Here is a 23,872-nt window from a genome sequence, read left to right as displayed (position 1 = left end):
TTTATGGTTCGGTACATTCGTGCAACGATTATGCATTTTAGCAAATGCGCTTTTGTTAAATTATCCCCCGTTTGGCGAAGTTGTCTGTCTTTGTTAGGAAGAAATAGTCTTCACACAGTTCGCAACGAGCCAGGCGGCCCAAACTGTTGCATATACCCTGACTCTGTTGCACAGAACGCAAGAGAAGTGACACAATTTCCCTAGTTAAAAGAAATTCATGTTAGCAGGCAATATTAACTAAATATGCAGGTTTAAAAACATATACTTGTGTATTGATTTTAAGAAAGGCGTTGATGTTTATGGTTAGGTACACATTGGTGCAACGACAGTGCTTTTTTCGCAAATGCGCTTGTTAAATCACCCGTTTGGAGAAGTAGGCTGTGATTCAATGATAAATTAGTAATTAGTAAATGATAAACTAGTAATTTCATCAACCATGTGTAGTTAACTAGTGATTATGTTAAGATTGATTGTTTTTTATAAGAAAAGTTTAATGCTAGCTAGCAACTCACCTTGGCTCCTTGCTGCACTCTCATAACAGGTAGTCAGCCTGCCACGCAGTCTCCTCGTGGAGTGCAATGTAATCGGCTGTGATTGGTGTCCAAAAATGCGGATTACCGATTGCTGTGAAAACTTGAAATCGGCCCTAATTAATCGACCATTCCGATTAATCTGTCGACCTCTAGAACATACCCACAGGAACATAGTAACAGGAACATAGCAACAGGAACATAGCAACAGGAACATAGCAACAGGAACATAACAACAGGAACATAGCAACAGGAACATAGCAACAGGAACATAGCAACAGGAGCATAACAACAGGAACATAGCAACAGGAACATTGCAACAGGAACATTGCAACAGGAACATAGCAACAGGAACATAGTAACAGGAACATAGTAACAGGAACATAGTAACAGGATAATAGTAACAGGAACATAGTAACAGGAACATAGCAACAGGAACATAGTAACAGGAACATAGTAACAGGAACATAGCAACAGGAACATAGCAACAGGAACATAGCAACAGGAACATAGTAACAGGAACATAGTAACAGGAACATAGTAACAGGAACATAGCAACAGGAACATAGCAACAGGAACATAGTAACAGGAACATAGTAACAGGAACATAGTAACAGGAACATAGCAACAGGAACATAGCAACAGGAACATAACAACAGGAACATAACAACAGGAACATAGCAACAGGAGCATAACAACAGGAACATAGCAACAGTAGCATAACAACAGGAACATAGCAACAGGAGCATAACAACAGGAACATAACAACAGGAACATAACAACAGGAACATAGCAACAGGAACATAGCAACAGGAACATAGCAACAGGAACATAGCAACAGGAACATAGCAACAGGAACATAGCAACAGGAGCATAACAACAGTATATGTCTCTTTCCTCACTGCCTCAGGATATGTCTTTTTCACAATTTCAGAGTGTTATTTTGATATCTTAGTGTGGAAGCATCATATTTTTAACTACAGTGGGCCTTTAAATATTGAATGCACTACAAGTTAGCATTTCCTGCTGTGATCATCTTGCAACAACAGGATGATCAAATTATGATACAGCACCTGTAGATATTTTATATAAAGGTAAATGATACAGGTGTTGTTTAACGTCTCACTCCACAGTGTCTTAAGTCTGACCCTTAACCCCTTGACCCCTTCTGTCTGTTTCCTGTCCAGGAGAGCGCTTGGCCAAACCAGAGAGAGGGAAGATGAGAGTTCACAAGATCTCCAACGTCAACAAAGCTCTCCACTACATCACCAGTAAAGGAGTCAAGCTGGTGTCCATCGGAGCTGAGGGTGGGTTCAACAATACCCTGGTCACTACTAATACTGACTGGACTGTAGTACACTAGGCTGTAGTACTATGTAGTACACTAGACTGTAGTACACTAGACTGTAGTACTATGTAGTACACTAGACTGTAGTACACTACATCACCAGTAAAGGAGTCAAGCTGGTGTCCATCGGAGCTGAGGGTGGGTTCAACAATACCCTGGTCACTACTGTAGTAAACTAGACTGTAGTAAACTAGACTGTAGTAAACTAGACTGTAGTACACTAGACTGTAGTAAACTAGACTGTAGTACACTAGACTGTAGTACACTAGATTGTATTAAACTAGACTGTAGTAAACTAGCCTGTAGTAAACTAGACTGTAGTACACTAGACTGTAGTAAACTAGCCTGTAGTACACTAGACTGTAGTAAACTAGACTGTAGTAAACTAGCCTGTAGTACACTAGGCTGTAGTACACTAGACTGTAGTACTATGTAGTACACTAGGCTGTAGTACACTAGACTGTAGTACACTACATCACCAGTAAAGGAGTCAAGCTGGTGTCCATCGGAGCTGAGGGTGGGTTCAACAATACCCTGGTCACTACTGACTGGACTGTAGTACACTAGGCTGTAGTACACTAGACTGTAGTACACTAGACTGTAGTACACTAGGCTGTAGTAAACTAGACTGTAGTAAACTAGACTCTAGTAAACTAGCCTGTAGTACACTAGACTGTAGTAAACTAGACTGTAGTACACTAGACTGTAGTAAACTAGACTGTAGTAAACTAGACTGTAGTACACTAGACTGTATTAAACTAGACTGTAGTACACTAGACTGTAGTACACTAGACTGTATTAAACTAGACTGTAGTACACTAGACTGTAGTACACTAGGCTGTAGTAAACTAGACTGTAGTAAACTAGACTCTAGTAAACTAGCCTGTAGTACACTAGACTGTAGTAAACTAGACTGTAGTACACTAGACTGTAGTAAACTAGACTGTAGTAAACTAGACTGTAGTACACTAGACTGTAGTAAACTAGACTGTAGTACACTAGACTGTAGTAAACTAGACTGTAGTACACTAGACTGTAGTAAACTAGACTGTAGTAAACTAGACTGTAGTAAACTAGACTGTAGTACACTAGACAGTAGTACACTAGACTGTAGTAAACTAGACAGTAGTACACTAGACTGTAGTAAACTAGACTGTAGTAAACTAGACTGTAGTAAACTAGACTGTAGTACATTAGACTGTAGTACACTAGACTGTATTAAACTAGACTGTAGTAAACTAGACTGTAGTAAACTAGACTGTAGTACACTAGACTGTATTAAACTAGACTGTAGTACACTAGACTGTAGTACACTAGACTGTAGTACACTAGACTGTAGTAAACTAGACTGTAGTACACTAGACTGTAGTACACTAGACTGTAGTAAACTAGACTGTAGTACACTAGACTGTAGTACACTAGACTGTAGTAAACTAGACTGTAGTACACTAGACTGTAGTACACTAGACTGTAGTACACTAGACTGTAGTAAACTAGACTGTAGTCCACTACATCACCAATAAAGGAGTCAAGCTGGTGTCCATCGGAGCTGAGGGTGGGTTGAAAACCTTAAAGTCTGTAAATAAAATAAATGGACAAAGTGACTGACACACTTCTGCATTAATTTAGATAGAGTGAATAACCTGGTCACATGATACTGGACTGTACACAGTAACCTAATGTAGCAATGAAAGAAATCCCTGAAATTAGATCCCCCCCCCCTACATACTGGTTTTCACGAAAAAGAGGCACTGTTCAAACAATCTAGTAAATGTGGAGGAGGAGCTAAGACGGATGGCTAATATGGATAAGATGGCGCCGGAGGGGATGGCTGCCATTTTTAACGGGCTCCTAACCAATCGTGTTATTCTGTATGTTTTTTTTGCGGTGTTTGTAACAATTTTTGAACATCATGTTTCTGCCACTGTCTCTTATGACCGAAAAGAGCTTCTGGACATCAGAACAGCCATTACTCATCTCGGACTGGACAAAAAAAATTTCTTTAACGAATTGGAGGTCGAAAGATTAACGGCTTCTCTCAGACCAAATCCCTGTCCTGAAGAGGAGACGCCCGATACCGTTACTTTTACCATCCGTCCTACTGGCGAATGTGCAATCACTGGAGAATAAACTGGATGAGCTTCGTTCGAGACTATCCTTCCAACGGGACATTAAAAACTGTGTTATCTTATGTTTCACCGAGTCGTGGCTGAACGAGGACAGGTGGCTGGTTTTTCCTTGCATCGGCATGACAGAACAGCAACCTCCAGTAAGACGAGGGGTGGTGGTGTGTGTCTATTTGGCAACAACAGCTGGTGCGCAACGTCTAATATTAAAGATGTCTTGAGGTTTTGCTCGGCTGAGGTAGAGTACCTCATGATAAGCTGTAGACCACACTATTTACCAAGAGAGTTCTCATCTATATTTTTCGTAGCCGTCTATTTACAACCACAAAATGATGTAGGCACTATGACCACACTCAACGAGCTGTATACGGCCATGAACAAACAATTGGCCGGGGACTTTAAAGCAGGAAAACTTAAATCTGTTTTACCTGATTTCTACCAGTATATCACATGTGCTACCTCAGGAAAAAAAACTCTACACCACCTTTACTCCACACACAGAGACGCATACAAAGCTCTCCCTCACCCTCCATTTGGCAAATCTAACCATAATTCTATCCTCCTAATTCCTGCTTACAAGCAAAAACTCAAGCAGGACGCACCAGTGTCTTGGTCAATACAGAAGTGGTCTGATGACGCGGATGCTAAGCTACAGGATCGATTTGCACAGACTGGAATATGTTCCGGGATTCATCCGATGGCCTTGAGGAGTATACCACATCAGTAACCCCACAGTGACCGTTCGTACATATCCCAACTAGAAGCCATGGATTACAGGCAACATCCACACTGAGCTAAAGGTTAGAGATGCCGCTCTCAAGGAGCAGGACTCTAACCCGGAAGCTTATAATAAATCCCGCTCTCAGACGAACCATCAAACAGGCAAAGCGTCAACACAGGACTAAGATTGTTTCCTACTCCACCTGCTGTGACGTTCTTCGGATGTGGCAGGGCTTGCAAACTATTACAGATTTACAAAGGGAAACCCAGCCGTGAGCTGCCCAGTGACACGAGCCTACCAGACAAGCTAAATACCTTCTATGCTCACTTCACAGCAAGCAACGCTGAACCATGAATGAGAACACCGGCTGTTCCGGATGACTGTGTGATCACGTTCTCCGTAGCCGACGTGAGTAAGACCTTTAAACAGGTCAACATTCACAAGGCGTCAGGGCCAGACGTATTACCAGGACGTGTACTCCAAGCATGCGCTGACCAACCGGCAACCGTCTACACTTTCATTTTCAACCTCTCCCTGACCGAGTCTGTAATACCTACATGTTTCCATCAGACCTCCATTGTCCCTGTGCCCAAGAACGCCAAGGTAACTCGCCTAAATGACAACCGCCCCACAGCACTCACGTCTGTAGCCATGAAGTGCTTTGAAAGGCTGGTCATGACTCACATCAACACCATTATCCCAGAAACCCTAGACCCACTCTAATCTGATACCGCCCCAACAGACCCACGGATGACGCAATCTCCATTGCACTCCACACTGCCCTTTCCCACCTGGACAAAAGGAACACCTACGTGAGAATGCTGTTCATTTGACTTACAGCTCAGCATTCAATACCATAGTGCCATAAACGCTCATCACTAAGCTTAAGATCCTGGGGACTAAAGGATCCTAAGCGGCTCTGCAACTTGATCCTGGACTTCCCTCTCCAGGTGGGTAGCAACACACCACACAGATTCTCAACAACCCTCAGGGGTTTTACGCTGAGCCCCTTCCTTCACCCACGACTACGGCACCGTCATTAAGTTTGCCGACAACACAGTGGTGATTGGTCTGATCACCGACAATGATGAGAACAACCTACAGGGATGAGGTCAGAGACCTGGCAGTGTGGTGCCAGGACAACAAACTCTCCCTCAACGTGAGCAAAACAAAAGAGCTGATCGGTGGACTACAGGAAAAGGGGGAGGGGGTGGGCATTCCCCCATTCACATCGACGTTACTGTAGTGGAGTGGGTCGATCACTTCAAGTTCCTTGTCGTTCACATCACTAACAAACTATCATGGTCCAAACACACCATGACAGTCGTGAAGAGGGCACGACAACACCTATTCCCCCTCAGGAGACTGAAAAGATTTGGCATGGGTCCTCAGATCCTCAACAAGTTCTACAGCTGCACCATCGAGAGCATTGACTGACTGGTTGCATCACAACAGCGCCCAAGCCTTTAGTTAATCAGTTAATCGAATGCTACTAATGACCCCCTTTTTTACACTTGAGTATTTTGGTATTTTATTAGGATCCACATTTGCTGTTGCAAAAGCAGGAGCTCCTCTTCCTGGTGTCCACACAGAACACAAAACACAAAACACAGAACACAAAACACAAAACACAAAACACAGAACACAGAACACAGAACACAGAACATGAAACAATACAGAATGACATAATACAGAACATCATTAGACAAGAACAGATCAAGGACAGAACTACATACATTTTTGTAAAAGACACACGTAGCCTACACATCAATACATACACACAAACTATCTAGGTCCAATAGGGGAGAGGCGTTGTTTAAAAAAAAAAAAAATCACCTTTATTTAACCAGGTAGGCTAGTTGAGAACAAGTTCTCATTTGCAACTGCGACCTGGCCAAGATAAAGCATAGCAGTGTGAACAGACAACACAGCTACAGTAGTGCTGTAGTGCTGTGAGGTGTTGATTTATCTGTTTTTTGAAACCAGGTTTGCTGTTTATTTGAGCAATATGAGATGGAAGGAAGTTCCATGCTATAAGGACTCTATATAATACTGTACGCTTTCTTGAATTTGTTCTGGATTTGGGGACTATGAACAGACCCCCTGGGGCATGTCTGGTGGGGTAAGTGTGTGTGTCAGGTCTGTGTGTAAGTTGACTATGCAAACAATTAGGGATTTAACTCATTAAAGTTTCTCATAAGAAGAAGTGATACAGTCAGTCTCTCCTCAACTCTCAGCCAAGAGAGACTGACAGCACAGTATTTGTATCAGTCCTCTGATTATAATTAAGAGCAAAAAGACTCTCAGACCATGAGAAACAAGATTATCTTGTCTGATGAAACCAAGTTTTAACTCTTTGGCCTGAGTGCCAAGCCTCACGTCTGGAGAAAACCTGACTGTGGGGAAACCTGGCACCATCCCTACGGTGAAGCATGGTGGTGACAGCATCATGCTGTAGGGAAACCTGGCACCATCCCTACGGTGAAGCATGGTGGTGACAGCATCATGCTGTAGGGAAACCTGGCGCCATCCCTACGGTGAAGCATGGTGGTGACAGCATCATGCTGTAGGGATGTTTCCAGTGGCAGGGAGACTAGTCAGGATCGAGGCAAAGATGAACGTTGCAAAGTACAAAGAGATCCTTGATGAAAATCTGCTCCAGAGCGCTCAGGACCTCAGACTAGAGGCAAAGGTTCACCTTCCAACAGGACAACGACACCTAAGGACACAGCCAAGATAAAGCAGGATTGGCTTTGGTACAAGTCTCTGAATATCCTTGAGTTGCCCGGACTTGAACCCGATCGAGTATCTCTGGAGAGTCCTGAAAATAGCTGTGCCGCAACGCTCCCAATCCAACCTGACAGAGCTTGAGAAGGTCTGCAGAGAAGAATGGGAGAAACTCCTCAAATACAGGTGTAAAATCTTGTAGTTTCATACCAAAGAAAACTCTAGACTGTAATCGCTGCCAAAGGTGCTTCAACAATGTACTGAGTAAGCGGTTTGAATACTTATGTAAATGAAAAACTATCAAAAAACATATTTTTGCTTTGTCATTATGGGCTAATATGGGGTATTGTGTGTAGATTGATGAGGGAAAAAACAAACAATTTAATCATTTTTAGAATAAGGCTGTAATCTAATCAAATTTGGAAAAAGTCAAGGGGTCTGAATCCAAATGCATGTTATTCCCTTTAGCTGAATAAGCACCCAAAACAACCTCTCCTCTCAGACACTGTCAGCAACCAGGCCCTCTGGACTTTACTGTAGTTGGAAGCTGCTGCTGCTGCTGCTGCTGTGTGTGTGTGTGTGTGTGTGTGTGTGTGTGTGTGTGTGTGTGTGTGTGTGTGTGTGTGTGTGTGTGTGTGTGCGTGCGTGCGTGCGTGCGTGTGTCACTGTGTCCATGGCGATCACACTTGTAGCTTCACACATGACCGCATCCCTCAAAAGCATTGTTGGGTCGCTCCCCCTCTATTACCCTCCCCCATCTCCTCTCCTACCCCTCAGAAGCTGAGCTAAAGAGGTTCATTGATTACAGCCTGAGGGTCAATTAATGGTTCTGACCCATCTGCCCCACCCCACTATTCGCTGGGGTCCCCTATCTCTGTCTGCCTGTCTGCTCTCTCTTTTTCTGTCTGCCTGTCTCTCTCTGTCTGTCTCTCTCTGCCTGTCTCTCTCTGTCTGCCTGTCAGTTTTTCTGTCTGTCTGGCTCTCTCTGTCTGTGTCTCTCTCTCTGTCTGTCTCTCTCTGTCTGCCTGTCAGTTTTTCTGTCTGTCTGGCTCTCTCTGTCTGTCTGTCTCTCTCTGTCTGTCTCTCTCTGTCTGCCTGTCTCTCTCTGTCTGTCTCTCTCTGTCTGCCTGTCTCTCTCTGTCTGTCTCTCTCTGTCTGCCTGTCAGTTTTTCTGTCTGTCTGTCTCTCTCTGTCTGTCTCTCTCTGTCTGTCTCTCTCTGTCTGCCTGTCAGATTTTCTGTCTGTCTGGCTCTCTCTCTCTCTCTCTCTCTCTCTCTCTCTCTCTCTGCCTGTCAGTTTTTCTGTCTGGCTCTCTCTGTCTGTCTGCCTGTCTGCCTGTCAGTTTTTCTGGCTGTCTGTCTGTCTGTCTGTCTCTCTCTGTCTGCCTGTCAGTTTTTCTGGCAGTCTGGCTGACTGTCTCTCTGTCTGTCTCTATTTCTCTCTTTCTGTCTTTAATTCTTCGTGTTGTTGTTTGTTTAGTGTTTTCCAATTTTCCCAGAAGTGGTTAGATTCTATGGATTCTTCAATAAAATTGAGCTGATTTCTGACGTGCTGTTCCTTGTTTTTCCGTAGTGTATTTCTGTATTGCTTCAGTGATTCACCATAGTGAAGGCGTAGACTCAGGTTTTCTGGGTCTCTATGTTTTCGGTTGGATAGGTTTCTCAATTTCTTTCTTAGGTTTTTGCATTCTTCGTCAAACCACTTTTTAGATTTCAAGCTGAAAGGATATTGAAAATGAATATTTTTATTTTATTAATGTTTATTGACATAATTTGAGTCATTTGGAGGTGTACCTGTGGATGTTTTCAAGTATTCAAACTCAGTGCCTCTTTGTTTGACATCATAGGAAAATCAACAGAAATCAGCCAAATCATGGTAGACCTCCACAAGTCTGGTTCATCTTTGGGAGCAATTTCCAAACGCCTGAAGGTACCACATTCATCTGTACAAACAATAGTACGCAAGTATAAACACCATGGGACCATGCAGCCGTCATACCGCTCGCTCAGTCTCCTAGAGATGAACGTACTTTGGTGTGAAAAGTGCAAATCAATCCCAGAACAACAGCAAAGGACCTTGTGAAGATGCTGGAGGAAACAGGTACAAGTATCTATATCCACAGTAAAATGAGTCCTATATCGACAAAACCCGAAAGGCCACTCAGCAAGGAAGAAGCCACTGCTCCAAAACCGCCATAAAAAATGCCAGACTATGCTTTGCAATTGCACATGGGGACAAAGCTCGTACTTTTTGGAGAAATGTCCTCTGGTCTGATGAAACAAAAATAGAACTGTTTGGCCATAATGACCATCGTTATGTTTGGAGGAAAAAGAGGGTAGGCTTGCAAGACGAAGAACACCATCCCAACCGGGATGCACGGGGGTGGCAGCATCATGTTGTGGGGGTGCTTTGCTGCAGGAGGGACTGGTGCTCTTCATATAGATGGCATCATGAGGATGGAAAATTACGTGGAAATATTGAAACAACATCTCAAAACATCAGCCCGGAAGTTGAAGCTTGGTCGCAAATGGGTCTTCCAAATGGACAATGACCCCAAGCATACTTCCAAAGTTGTGGCAAAATGGCTTCAGGACAACAAAGTCAAGGTATTGGAGTGGCCATCACAAAGCCCTGACCTCAATCCTATAGAAAATTTGTGGGCAGAACTGAAAAAGCGTGTGCGAGCAAGAAGGCCTACAAACCTGACTCAGTTACACCAGCTCTGTCAGGAGGAATGGGCCGAAATTCACCCAACTTATTGTGGGAAGCTTGTGGAAGGCTACCTGAAACGTTTGATCCAAGTTAAACAATTTACAGGCAATGCTACCAAATACTAATTGAGTGTATGTACAATACTGACCCACTGGGAATTTGATGAAATTAAAAAAAGATGAAATAAATCATTCTCTCTACTATTATTCTGACATTTCACATTCTTAGAATCAAGTGGTGATCCTAACTGACCTAACACAGGAACTTTTACTAGGATTAAATGTCAGGAATTGTGAAACTGAGTTTAAATGTATTTGGCTAAGGTGTATGTAAACTTCCGACTTAAACTGTACATACCCAGCGTGCGACAGAGGTGCAGGAGTTGTGACCCGTTTTTGTTGGTTATGTTGTCATAGTTGTGTCTAGGGGGCATATGGGGGAGGGAATGCTGTCACCTCCAGGTAGGTGTTTGTCACCCTGTGTGCTGAGGGTGTCAGGTTCTTGTCCAGTTCTGGCATTTAGGTCACCACAGACTAGTACAAGTCCCTGGGCCTGGAAATGATTGATTTCCCCCTCCAGGATGGAGAAGCTGTCTTCGTTCAAATATGGGGATTCTAGTGGGGGGATATAGGTAGCACACATGAGGACATTTTTCTCTGTTGAGATAATTTCCTTATTAATTTCTAGCCAGATGTAAAATGTTCCTGTTTTGATTAATTTAATGGAGTGAGTTAGGTCTGCGCTTGGGGTGGCGGTAGCCTAGTGGTTAGAGTGTAGAGGCGGCAGGGTAGCCCAGTGGTTAGAGCGTTGGACTAGTAACCGAAAGGTTGCAAGTTTGAATCCCCGAGCTGACAAGGTACCAATCTGTCGTTCTGCCCCTGAACAGGCAGTTAACCCACTGTTCCTTGGCGGTCATTGAAAATAAGAATTTGTTCTTAACTGACTTGCCTAGTAAAATAAAGGTAAAAAAATAAATAATAATAATTAAAAAATACCAAATTAGCATGCCCCCTGAGTCTCTTCCCTGTTTCACACCTGGTAGTTTGGTGGATGGGACTACCAGCTCTCTGTAACCTAGAGGGCAACCAGTGTTTCCATCTCCTCTATGCCATGTTTCTTGTAGGATGACAATGTCTGTATTTCTGATTTCCTTGATGATATCTTGGTTCCTGCTCTCTCTCTCCCCCCCTCTCCCTATGTTTTTCTCCTCTCTCCCCATCTTTCTTTCTGTCTGTCTCTCTCTCTCTTTCTCTCTTTCTGTCTTTGCCTCTGTCTCTCTCTCGATCTCTTTCTCTCTCTCTCCCTCTCTTCTTCTCCCGGGGTTAATCCACAGCGAAGCCAAAATAAAAAAGCCTAAACCAGACTTGCATTCCAGACAGATTAGCCAATTGGAATCCCCTCTTGGACCCTTGCTGCCCTGGGACTGCGGAGGGAGCGGGGGCCAGGACAGGGGGCTGGATACCGTTCGCCTAGGCTTGTTAGAAGGCAGTTTGACTGGACGAGGGGTGGGGGCAGTAGTTCAGGCTGTGGAAACTAATAACAGAGGCTACAGCTCATGGAAGGCGGCAGGGCAGGCAGAGGGCCATGTGAGGTGGTGGGGGTAAGGGGTTAGTGACAGGAGACAGGGTGGTTTCGTCCAAAATGCCACCCTATTCCCTATTGAGTGCACTGCATTTGACCAGAGGCCCTTGCACACTTTATAGATGCTTTAACCATTACATGTTTGGGAGCATGTATAGAATATGTCTATGGGTCGTAGGGAACAGGGTCCTAGGGAACAGGGTGCTAGGGAACAGGGTCTTAGGGAACAGGGTGCTAGGGAACAGGGTGCTAGGGAACAGGGTCTTCCTAGGGAACAGGGTCCTAGGGAACAGGGTGCTAGGGAACAGGGTCCTAGGGAACAGGGTCCTAGGGAACATGTATAGAATATGTCTATGGGTTCTAGGGAACAGGGTGCTAGGGAACAGGGTCCTAGGGAACAGGGTGCTAGGGAACAGGGTCTTAGGGAACAGGGTGCTAGGGAACAGGGTCCTAGGGAACAGGGTCCTAGGGAACATGTATAGAATATGTCTATGGGTCCTAGGGAACAGGGTCCTAGGGAACAGGGTGCTAGGGAACAGGGTGCTAGGGAGCAGGGTGCTAGGGAACAGGGCCATAGGGAGCATGTATAGAATATATCTATGGGTCCTAGGGAACAGGGTCCTAGGGAACAGGGTGCTAGGGAACAGGGTCCTAGGGAACAGGGTCTTAGGGAACAGGGTGCTAGGGAACAGGGTCCTAGGGAACAGGGTGCTAGGGAACAGGGTCCTAGGGAACAGGGTGCTGGGTCCTAGGGAGCAGCGTCCTAGGGAACAGGGTCCTAGGGAACAGGGTCCTAGGGAACAGGGTCCTAGGGAACATGTATAGAATATGTCTATGGGTCCTAGGGAACAGGGTCTTAGGGAACAGGGTGCTAGGGAGCAGGGTGCTAGGGAACAGGGTCCTAGGGAACAGGGTCCTAGGGAACAGGGTCCTAGGGAACAGGGTGCTAGGGAACAGGGTCCTAGGGAACAGGGTCCTAGGGAACAGGGTGCTAGGGAACAGGGTCCTAGGGAACAGGGTCCAGGGTCCTAGGGAACAGGGTCCTAGGGAACAGGGTCCTAGGGAACAGGGTCCTAGGGAACAGGGTCCTAGGGAACAGGGTGCTAGGGAACAGGGTCCTAGGGAACAGGGTCCTAGGGAACAGGGTCCTAGGGAACATGTATAGAATATGTCTATGGGTCCTAGGGAACAGGGTCCTAGGGAACAGGGTCCTAGGGAACAGGGTCCTAGGGAACAGGGTGTAGGGAACAGGGTGCTAGGGAGCAGGGTGCTAGGGAACATGTATAGAATATGTCTATGGGTCCTAGGGAACAGGGTCCTAGGGAACAGGGTTCTAGGGAGCAGGGTCCTAGGGAGCAGGGTCCTAGGGAACAGGGTCCTAGGGAGCAGGGTCCTAGGGAACAGGGTCCTAGAATATGGGTCCTAGGGAACAGGTCCTAGGGAACAGGGTCTAGGGAACAGGGAGCAATGGATCTTGGGAACAGGGTCCTAGGGAACAGGGTCTAGGGAACAGGGTCCTAGGGAACATGTATAGAATATGTCTATGGGTCCTAGGGAACAGGGTCTAGGGAACAGGGTCCTAGGGAACAGGGTCCTAGGGAACAGGGTCCTAGGGAACAGGGTCCTAGGGAACATGTATAGAATATGTCTATGGGTCCTAGGGAACAGGGTCCTAGGGAACAGGGTGCTAGGGAACAGGGTGCTAGGGAACAGGGTCCTAGGGAACAGGGTCCTAGGGAACAGGGTCCTAGGGAACATGTCCTAGAATATGCTATGGGTCCTAGGGAACAGGGTCCTAGGGAACAGGGTCCTAGGGAACAGGGTCCTAGGGAACAGGGTCCTAGGGAACAGGGTCCTAGGGAACATGGGAATATGTCTATGGGTCCTAGGGAACAGGGTCTTAGGGAACAGGGTGCTAGGGAACAGGGTGCTAGGGAACAGGGTCCTAGGGAACAGGGTCCTAGGGAACATGTATAGAATATGTCTATGGGTCCTAGGGAACAGGGTCCTAGGGAACAGGGTCCTAGGGAACAGGGTGCTAGGGAACAGGGTCCTAGGGAACCTGGTCCTAGGGAACAGGGTGCTAGGGAACAGGGTCCTAGGGAACAGAGTCCTGGGAACAGGGTCATAGGGAACAGGGTGCTAGGGAACAGGGTCCTAGGGAACAGGGTTTTCTAGAGATGGTCCTAGGGAACAGGGTCCTAGGGAACATGTATAGAATATGTCATGGGTCCTAGGGAACAGGGTCCTAGGGAACAGGGTCCTAGGGAACAGGGTCCTAGGGAACAGGGTCCTATGGAACAGGGTCCTAGTCAACAGGGTTCTAGGGAGCATCCTAGGGAACAGGGTCCTAGGGAACAGGGTTCTAGGGAAAAGGAGGGTCCTGGGAACAGGGTCCTAGGGAACAGGGTCCTAGGGAGCAGGGTCCAACAGGGTCCTAGAGAGCATGGTCCTAGGGAACAGGGTCCTAGGGAACAGGAGTTCTGGGGAACAGGGTCCTAGGGAACAGGGTCCTAGGGAACAGGGTCCTAGGGAACAGGGTCCTAGGGAGCAGGGTCCTGGGAACAGGGTCCTAGGGAACAGGGTCCTAGGGAGCAGGGTCCTAGGGAACAGTTTCCTAGGGAACATAGCAATGTCTTAGGGAACAGGGTCCTAGGAACAGTGCCTTGTTCAGGGGCAGAACGACAGATTTTGTCAGCTCTGGGACTCAATCTAGCAACCTTTCGTTTACTAGTCCAACGCTCTAACCACTAGGCTACCTGCCGCCCCAGTTTAGTTCCATGACTGTCTAACACATACACTGTGTATCCTAGCTGTGTTTTCTGAGATTAGGAGGTAGAAACATATGATTCATTTGGGGAGGAGAGGAGCGGCAGGGTGACCTAGAGAGAGTAGGAGGAGAGGGTTCACATCATCAACAACAACATCGGACAGCAATGACTCAAAAGAGTCTGCTCGTTTGATGCTGCCTGATCACCACAGACAAACTATTGCCGGATTGATCCAGAACTTCTGTAAATGAACTCAGGCCAACATTGTTTTCCTGTTCACCAGCAGTGGATCTGCCATACTGTGAAACAGTGAACTGTAAATATAAACTCACACCAACATGGTCTCTCTCCTCTCCTGCAGAGATCGTCGACGGCAACGCTAAAATGACCCTGGGAATGATCTGGACCATAATCCTTCGCTTCGCCATCCAGGACATCTCTGTGGAAGGTACCAGGATGTCGATGTCTTTCTTGATCGGGTGAAGGGACTCTGTCGATGGCAACTAATACAGACATTCTTCCTACTAGTGTTTCGAGCTAATTAAAACAAATCTTCCTTTATATGGAGACGTGACATGTTTCAGATGTTTGAGATGTTTTGTTTCAGAGATGTTTGAGAGAGATGTTTGAGATGTTTTAGAGATGTTTGAGATGTTTCAGAGATGTTTGAGCTGTTTTAGAGATGTTTGAGATGTTTCAGAGATGTTTGAAATGTTTCAGAGATGTTTGAGCTGTTTTAGAGATGTTTGAGATGTTTCAGAGATGTTTGAAATGTTTCAGAGATGTTTGAGCTGTTTCAGAGATGTTTGAAATGTTTCAGAGATGTTTGAGATGTTTGAGATGTTTCAGAGATGTTTCAGATGTTTCAGAGATGTTTCAGAGATGACACATGACTACCACTCTGATTTGAAAACTCCCTACAGCCACAATGTGATTCATTCAGACTGGTTAAATGTGATTAGTTCAAACAGGTTAAATAGAGACAGTCCAGGTTAAAAATGAGTCTTAAATGGCACCCTATTCCCTATGTAGTGCACTACTTTAGACAAGGGCCCCTTGGGAATAGTGTGCCATTTAAGATAATGGCACAGCACATGTTTTTATTCAACGTTCAACTAGGCGTGTCAGTTAAAATAACAAATTCTTATTTTACAATGACGGCCTAACCCGGACGAAGCCGTGCCAATTGTGCGCCGCCATATGGGACTCCCCAACACGGCTGGTTGTGATACAGCCCGGGAATCAAACCAGGGTCTGTAGTGGCGCCGAACCCGAACTAACTAACTTCTTGTTGATTTGTTTTTATCCACCCACAGAAACATCAGCTAAAGAGGGTCTTCTTCTGTGGTGCCAGAGGAAGACTGCTCCTTACAAGAACGTCAACATTCAGAACTTTCACATTAGGTAATATAAGGGATCTGGGTCCCATTTTAAATTTACATTGTAGTAGACGCTCTTACCAAGAGCAACTGACAAGAGCTATTAGGGTGAAGTGCCTTTGCTCGACAGACAGACGTTTCACCTAGTCGGTTTGGGGATTCTAACCAGCGAACTTTCTGGTTAGTGTCCCAACGCTCTTAACCACTAGGCTACCTGCAGCCCCTATGGAAAGGGAGAGGGGGATACCTAGTCATATGGCATTCTATTCCCTATAGTACACCCAAAAGTACAATATATAGTACACCACCCTATAGTACACTATATAGTACACCACCCTATAGTACACCCTAAAGTACACTATATAGTACACCACCCTATAGTACACTATATAGTACACCATCCTATAGTACACTATATAGTACACTATATAGTACACCACCCTATAGTACACTATATAGTACACTATATAGTACACCACCCTATAGTACACTATAAAGTACACCACCCTATAGTACACCCAAAAGTACAATATATAGTACACCACCCTATAGTACACTATATAGTACACCACCCTATAGTACACCACCCAAACGTCCACTATATAGTACACCACCCTATAGTACACTGTATAGTACACCACCCTATAGTACACCACCTAAACATCCACTATATAGTACACCACCCTATAGTACACCACCCAAACGTCCACTATATAGTACACCACCCTATAGTACACCACCCTATAGTACACTATATAGTACACCAGCCTATAGTACACCACCCTATAGTACACCACCCTATAGTACACTATATAGTACACTATATAGTACACTATATAGTACACCACCCTATAGTACACTATATAGTACACCACCCTATAGTACACTATATAGTACACCACCCTATAGTACACTATATAGTACACCACCCTATAGTACACCCTATACACCACCCTATAGTACACCACCCTATAGTACACCACCCTATATTACACTATATAGTACACCACCCAAACGTACACCCTATAGTACACTATATAGTACACCACCCTATAGTACACTATATAGTACACCACCCTATAGTACACTATATAGTACACCACCCTATAGTACACTATATAGTACACCACCCTGTAGTACACTATATAGTACACCACCCTATAGTACACTATATAGTACACCACCCTATAGTACACCCTATAGTACACCACCCTATAGTACACCACCCTATATTACACTATATAGTACACCACCCAAACGTACACCCTATAGTACACTATATAGTACACCAACCTATAGTACACCACCCTATAGTACACTATATAGTACACCACCCTACAGTACACCACCCTATAGTACACTATATAGTACACCACCCTATAGTACACTATAAAGTACACCACCCTATAGTGCACCCTATAGTACACTATATAGTATACCACCCTATAGTACACTATATAGTACACCACCCTATAGTACACTATATAGTACACCACCCTATTGTACACTATATAGTACACCACCCTGTAGTACACTATATAGTACACCACCCTGTAGTACACTATATAGTGTACCACCCTAAAGTACACCCTATAGTACACTATATAGTACACCACCCTATAGTACACCACCCTATAGTACACCACCCTATAGTACACCCTATAGTACACCACCCTATAGTACACCCCCTATAGTACACCACCCTGTAGTACACCCTATAGTACACCCTATAGTACATCACCCTGTAGTACACCACCCTATAGTACACCCTATAGAACACCGCCCTATAGTACACCCTATAGTACACCCTATAGTACACCCTATAGAACACCACCCTATAGTACACCCTATAGTACACCCTATAGTACACCACCCTGTAGTACACTCTATAGGACACCCTATAGTACACCACCCTATAGTACACCACCCTATAGTACACCCTATAGTACACCACCCTATAGTACACCACCCTATAGTACACCACCCTATAGTACACCCTATAGTACACCCTATAGAACACCACCCTATAGTACACCCTATAGTACACCACCCTGTAGTACACCCTATAGTACACCACCCTATAGTACACCACCCTGTAGTACACCACCCTATAGTACACCCTATAGTACACCCTATAGAACACCACCCTATAGTACACCCTATAGTACACCCTATAGAACACCACCCTATAGTACACCCTATAGTACACCACCCTGTAGTACACCCTATAGTACACCCTATAGTACACCACCCTATAGTCCACCACCCTATAGTACACCCTATAGTACACCACCCTATAGTACACCACCCTATAGTACACCACCCTATAATACACCCTATATACACCACCCTGTAGTACACCCTATAGTACACCCTATAGTACACCACCCTGTAGTACACCACCTATAGTACACCCTATAGTACACCCTATAGAACACCGCCCTATAGTACACCACCCTATAGTACACCACCCTATAGTACACCACCCTATAGTACACCACCCTATAATACACCCTATAGTACACCACCCTATAGTACACCCAAACGTACACCCTATAGTACACCATCCTATAGTACACCACCCTATAGTACACCACCCTATAGTACACCCTATAGTACACCACCCTATAGTACACCACCCTATAGTACACCACCCTATAATACACCACCCTATAGTACACCACCCTATAGTACACCACCCTATAGTACACCACCCTATAGTACACCCTATAGTACACCCTATAGTACACCACCCTAGTACACCACCCTATAGTACACCCTATAGTACACCACCCTAGTACACCACCCTATAGTACATCAGGCCTCGGACAGAGTCAGGCCACAGCAGAGTCAGGCCACAGCAGAGTCAGGCCACAGCAGGGTCAGGCCACAGCAGAGTCAGGCCACAGCAGGGTCAGGCCACAGCAGGGTCAGGCCACAGCAGAGTCAGGCCACAGCAGGGTCAGACCACAGCAGAGTCAGGCCTCGGAGTCAGGCCACAGCAGAGTCAGGCCACAGCAGAGTCAGGCCACAGCAGAGTCAGGCCTCAGCGGAGTCAGGCCACAGCAGGGTCAGACCACAGCAGAGTCAGGCCACAGCAGAGTCAGGCCACAGCAGGGTCAAACCACAGCAGAGTCAGGCCACAGCAGAGTCAGGCCACAGCGGAGTCAGGCCTCGGAGCGGAGTCAGGCCACAGCAGAGTCAGGCCACAGCAGAGTCAGGCCACAGCAGAGTCAGGCCACAGCAGGGTCAGGCCACAGCAGGGTCAGGCCACAGCAGAGTCAGGCCAAAGCAGGATCAGGCCACAGCAGATTCACGCCACAGCAGAGTCAGGCCACAGCAGAGTCAGGCCACAGCAGAGTCAGGCCACAGCAGAGTCAGCCAGCAGAGTCAGGCCTCGGATCAGAGTCAGGCCACAGCAGAGTCAGGCCACAGCAGAGTCAGGCCTCGGAGCAGAGTCAGGCCACAGCAGAGACAGACCACAGCAGGATCAGGCCACAGCAGAGTCAGGCCACAGCAGGATCAGGCCACAGCAGAGTCAGGCCACAGCAGGGTCAGGCCACAGCAGAGTCAGGCCACAGCAGAGTCAGGCCACAGCAGGGTCAGACCACAGCAGAGTCAGGCCACAGCAGAGTCAGGCCACAGCAGAGTCAGGCCACAGCAGAGTCAGGCCTCGGAGCGGAGTCAGGCCACAGCAGAGTCAGGCCACAGCAGAGTCAGGCCACAGCAGGGTCAGGCCACAGCAGGGTCAGGCCACAGCAGGATCAGGCCACAGCAGATTCACGCCACAGCAGAGTCAGGCCACAGCAGAGTCAGGCCACAGCAGAGTCAGGCCACAGCAGAGTCATCAGAGTCAGGCCACAGCAGAGTCAGGCCACAGCAGAGTCAGGCCACAGCAGAGTCAGGCCTCGGAGCAGAGTCAGGCCACAGCAGAGCCAGGCCACAGCAGGATCAGGCCACAGCAGAGTCAGGCCACAGCAGGATCAGGCCACAGCAGAGTCAGGCCACAGCAGGGTCAGGCCACAGCAGAGTCAGGCCACAGCAGAGTCAGGCCACAGCAGAGTCAGGCCACAGCAGGGTCAGACCACAGCAGAGTCAGGCCACAGCAGAGTCAGGCCACAGCAGGGTCAGGCCACAGCAGAGTCAGGCCACAGCAGAGTCAGGCCACAGCAGAGTCAGGCCACAGCAGAGTCAGGCCACAGCAGAGTCAGGCCACAGCAGGGTCAGGCCACAGCAGGATCAGGCCACAGCAGGGTCAGGCCACAGCAGGATCAGGCCACAGCAGAGTCAAGTCAGAGGACGAGATCTGCATCGCAAATGAAACCCTATTCTCTATAGAAGGCGCTACTTTAGACCAGGATAAAGTAGTAAGTAGTGCACTATATAGGGAATAGGGTACCATTTATATTAGAGCACTATATAGGGAATAGGGTACGATTTGGGACGCAGGCAGAAACAGAGCAAGCCGCCTCAGAGTCAGACAGGGCTAATAGAAAACAGAGCAGAGCTGAATGCAGATTCCAGACAGAGCTAACAGAGAACAGACAACTGAGATGTTTACATACCAGACTGATAGAGGAGAGGAGAGGAGGGAAGAGGAGGGAAGAAGGGGGAAGGAGAGGAGAGGAGGGAAGAGGAAAGAAGAAGGGGGAAGGAGAGGAGAGGAGGGAAGAGGAGGGAAGAAGGGGGAAGGAGAGGAGAGGAGGAAGAAGGGCGGAGAGAAGAGGAGAGGATGGGAGTAGGGGGATGAGAGGAGAGGGGGGGGAGAAGGGAAGGGGAGGAGGGGGATGAGAGGTGAGTAAACATTGGCTTTGCACAGTGTTGTAACAATGTGCAAATAGTTAAAGTACAAAAGGGAAAATAAATAAACAAATATAGGTTGTAGTTACAGTGGTGTAATTTTGGGTCAGTCACAGTGGTCAGGTATTCTGCCACTGTGTATTCTCTGTTTAGGACCAGAGAGCATTCTAGTTTGCTTTTGTTTTTTTTGTTAATTCTTTCCAATGTTTCATGTAATTATCTTGTAGTTTTCTCATGATTTGGTTGGGTCTAATTGTGTTGCTGTCCTGGGGCTCTGTTTGTGTTTGTGAACAGAGTCCCAGGACCAGCTGGCTGAGGGGATTTGTTTCCAGGTTCACCTGTCTGTCTGTGAGGGTTTGAGAATTGCTTCTTTTTAGGTGGTTTTAGATAGAATTGAATTGCTCTTTTATGGATTTTGACAGCTGAAATCGCCCTAATTCTGCTCTGCATGCATTATTTGGTGTTTCATGCAGAATTCTGCATGCAGAGTCTCAATTTAAGGTTTGTCCCATTTTGTGAATTCTTGGTTGGTGAGCGGACCCCAGACCTCACAACCATAAAGGGCAATTGGCTCTATGACTGATTCAAGTATTTTTTTGCCAGATCCGAATTGGCATGTTAAATTTTATGTTCATGAGATCGAAACTCTTGATGGCATAGAAGGCCATTCTTGCCTTGTCTCTCAGATCGTTCACAGCTTTGTGGAAGGTACCTGTGGCGCTGATGTTTAAGGTCGACCTTGGCCGATTAATTAGGGGCGAGTTCAAGTTTTCACAACAATCGGTAATCTGCCTTTTTCGGACCGGCGATTACATTGCAATCCATGAGGAAACTGGCAGGCTGCAATCCATGAGGAAACTGGCAGGCTGCAATCCATGAGGAAACTGGCAGGCTGCAATCCACGAGGAAACTGCATGGCTGGCTGCAATCCACGAGGAAACTGGCAGGCTGCAATCCACGAGGAAACTGGCAGGCTGCAATCCACGAGGAAACTGCATGGCAGGCTGCAATCCACGAGGAAACTGGCAGGCTGCAATCCATGAGGAAACTGGCAGGCTGCAATCCATGTAGGCTGCAATCCATGAGGAAACTGGCAGGCTGCAATCCATGAGGAAACTGGCAGGCTGCAATCCATGGCAGGCTGAAACTGGCAGGCTGCAATCCATGAGGAAACTGGCAGGCTGCAATCCACTGCATGGCAGGCTGCAATCCATGAGGAAACTGGGCAGGCTGCAATCCATGAGGCTGCAATCCATGAGGAAACTGGCAGGCTGCAATCCATGAGGAAACTGGCAGGCTGCAATCCATGAGGAAACTGCATGGCAGGCTGCAATCCATGAGGAAACTGGCAGGCTGCAATCCATGAGGAAACTGGCAGGCTGCAATCCACGAGGAAACTGGCAGGCTGCAATCCACGAGGAAACTGGCAGGCTGCAATCCATGAGGAAACTGCAGGCTGCAATCCATGAGGAAACTGGCAGGCTGCAATCCATGAGGCTGCAATCCACTGGCAGGCTGCAATCCACTGAGGAATCCACTGGCAGGCTGCAATCCATGAGGAAACTGGCAGGCTGCAATCCAAACTGGCAGGAAACTGGCAGGCTGCAATCCACGAGGAAACTGGCAGGCTGCAATCCACGAGGAAACTGGCAGGCTGCAATCCATGAGGAAACTGGCAGGCTGCAATCCACGAGGAAACTGGCATGCAATCCATGCAGGCTGCAATCCACGAGGAAACTGCATGGCAGGCTGCAATCCATGAGGAAACTGCATGGTAGGCTGACTACCTGTTACGCTAGTGCAGCGTCAAAAGGACCTTGTGGCTGCAATGAGCAAGTTGCTAGCTAGCATTAAACTTATCTTATAAAAAAACAAACAATCAATCTTAACATAATCACTAGTTAACTACACATGGTTGATGATATTACTAGGATAACTAGCTTGTCCTGCGTTGCATATAATCGATGCGGTGCCTGTTCATTTATCACAGCCTACTTCAACTTTGCCAAACGGGTGATGATTTAACAAAAAGCGCACTAGTTGCACAAATGTACCCAACCATAAACATCAACGCCTTTCTTACAATCAATAAGTACATTTTTTTAAACCTGCATATTTAGTTAAAATAAATCCAGGTTCCAACCATAAACATCAACGCCTTTCTTAAAATCAATAAGTACATTTTTTTTAAACCTGCATATTTAGTTAAAATAAATCCAGGTTCGCAGGCAATATTAACCAGGTGAAATTGTGTCACTTCTCTTGTGTTCAGTGCAAGGAGAGTCAGGGTATATGCAACAGTTTGGGCCGCTCGTTGGTAACTGTGTTTTTTCCTAACAAAGACCGTCATTATTTTGCCAGAATTTTACATAATTATGACATAACATTGAAGGTTGTGCAATGTAACAGGAATATTTAGACTTATGGATGCCACCAGTTCGATAAAATACAGAACGGTTCCGTATTTCACTGAAAGAATAAACGTTTTGTTTTCGAAATGATCGTTTCCGGATTCCATATCAATAACCTAAGGCTCGTATTTCTGTGTGTTATTATAATTAAGTCTATGATTTGATAGAGCAGTCTGACTGAGCGATCGTAGGCACCACCAGCAGGCTCGTAAGCATTCATTCAAACAGCACATTACTGCGTTTTGCCAGCAGCTCGTAGCAATGCTTAGCAACAGCACAGCGCTGTTTATGACTTCAAGCCCATCAACTAAAAGAACATCCAATAGTCAAAGTCGACACGTCATAATTCCTATAATAACTACAACCTGAAACGTCTTCCCTGGGAATATTAAAGACTCATGTTAAAAGGAACCCCTTTTTTCAGTCCTCCTCCTCTGTATCGATTATCGTCGTTGGAAAATCACAATCGGTCGACCTCTAGTGTGTATAGTTTTCTAGTGTCTCGATGGAATTTGTATTCCTCGTCCTGGGAACTGAGATTTACTGTCAGGGCCCAGGTCTGGTAGAATCTGTGCAGAAGATCTAGGTGCTGCTGTAGGTCCTCCTTGGTTGGGGACAGAAGCACCAGATCATCAGCAAACAGTAGACATTTAACTTCAGATTCTAGTAGGGTGAGGCCGGGTGCTGCAGACTGTTCTAGTGCCCTCGCAAATTTGTTGATAGATACAGTACCAGTTAAAAGTTTGGACACCTACTCATTCCAGGG

The 23,872-nt window shown here is 46.3% G+C and overlaps 1 pseudogene; it reads left to right on the top strand.

Moving 5' to 3' along the window:
• The window catches only part of LOC135532182 (alpha-actinin-1-like), a 69,127-nt pseudogene that overhangs the window by 3,942 nt on the left and 41,313 nt on the right, over positions 1–23,872 (top strand).

Source organism: Oncorhynchus masou, unplaced genomic scaffold (assembly GCF_036934945.1).
Source record: "Oncorhynchus masou masou isolate Uvic2021 unplaced genomic scaffold, UVic_Omas_1.1 unplaced_scaffold_1759, whole genome shotgun sequence".
NCBI classification, from domain to species: domain Eukaryota; kingdom Metazoa; phylum Chordata; class Actinopteri; order Salmoniformes; family Salmonidae; genus Oncorhynchus; species Oncorhynchus masou.
Note: the sequence above shows the minus strand (reverse complement) of the source record. Positions and strands in the feature narration are given on the sequence as shown.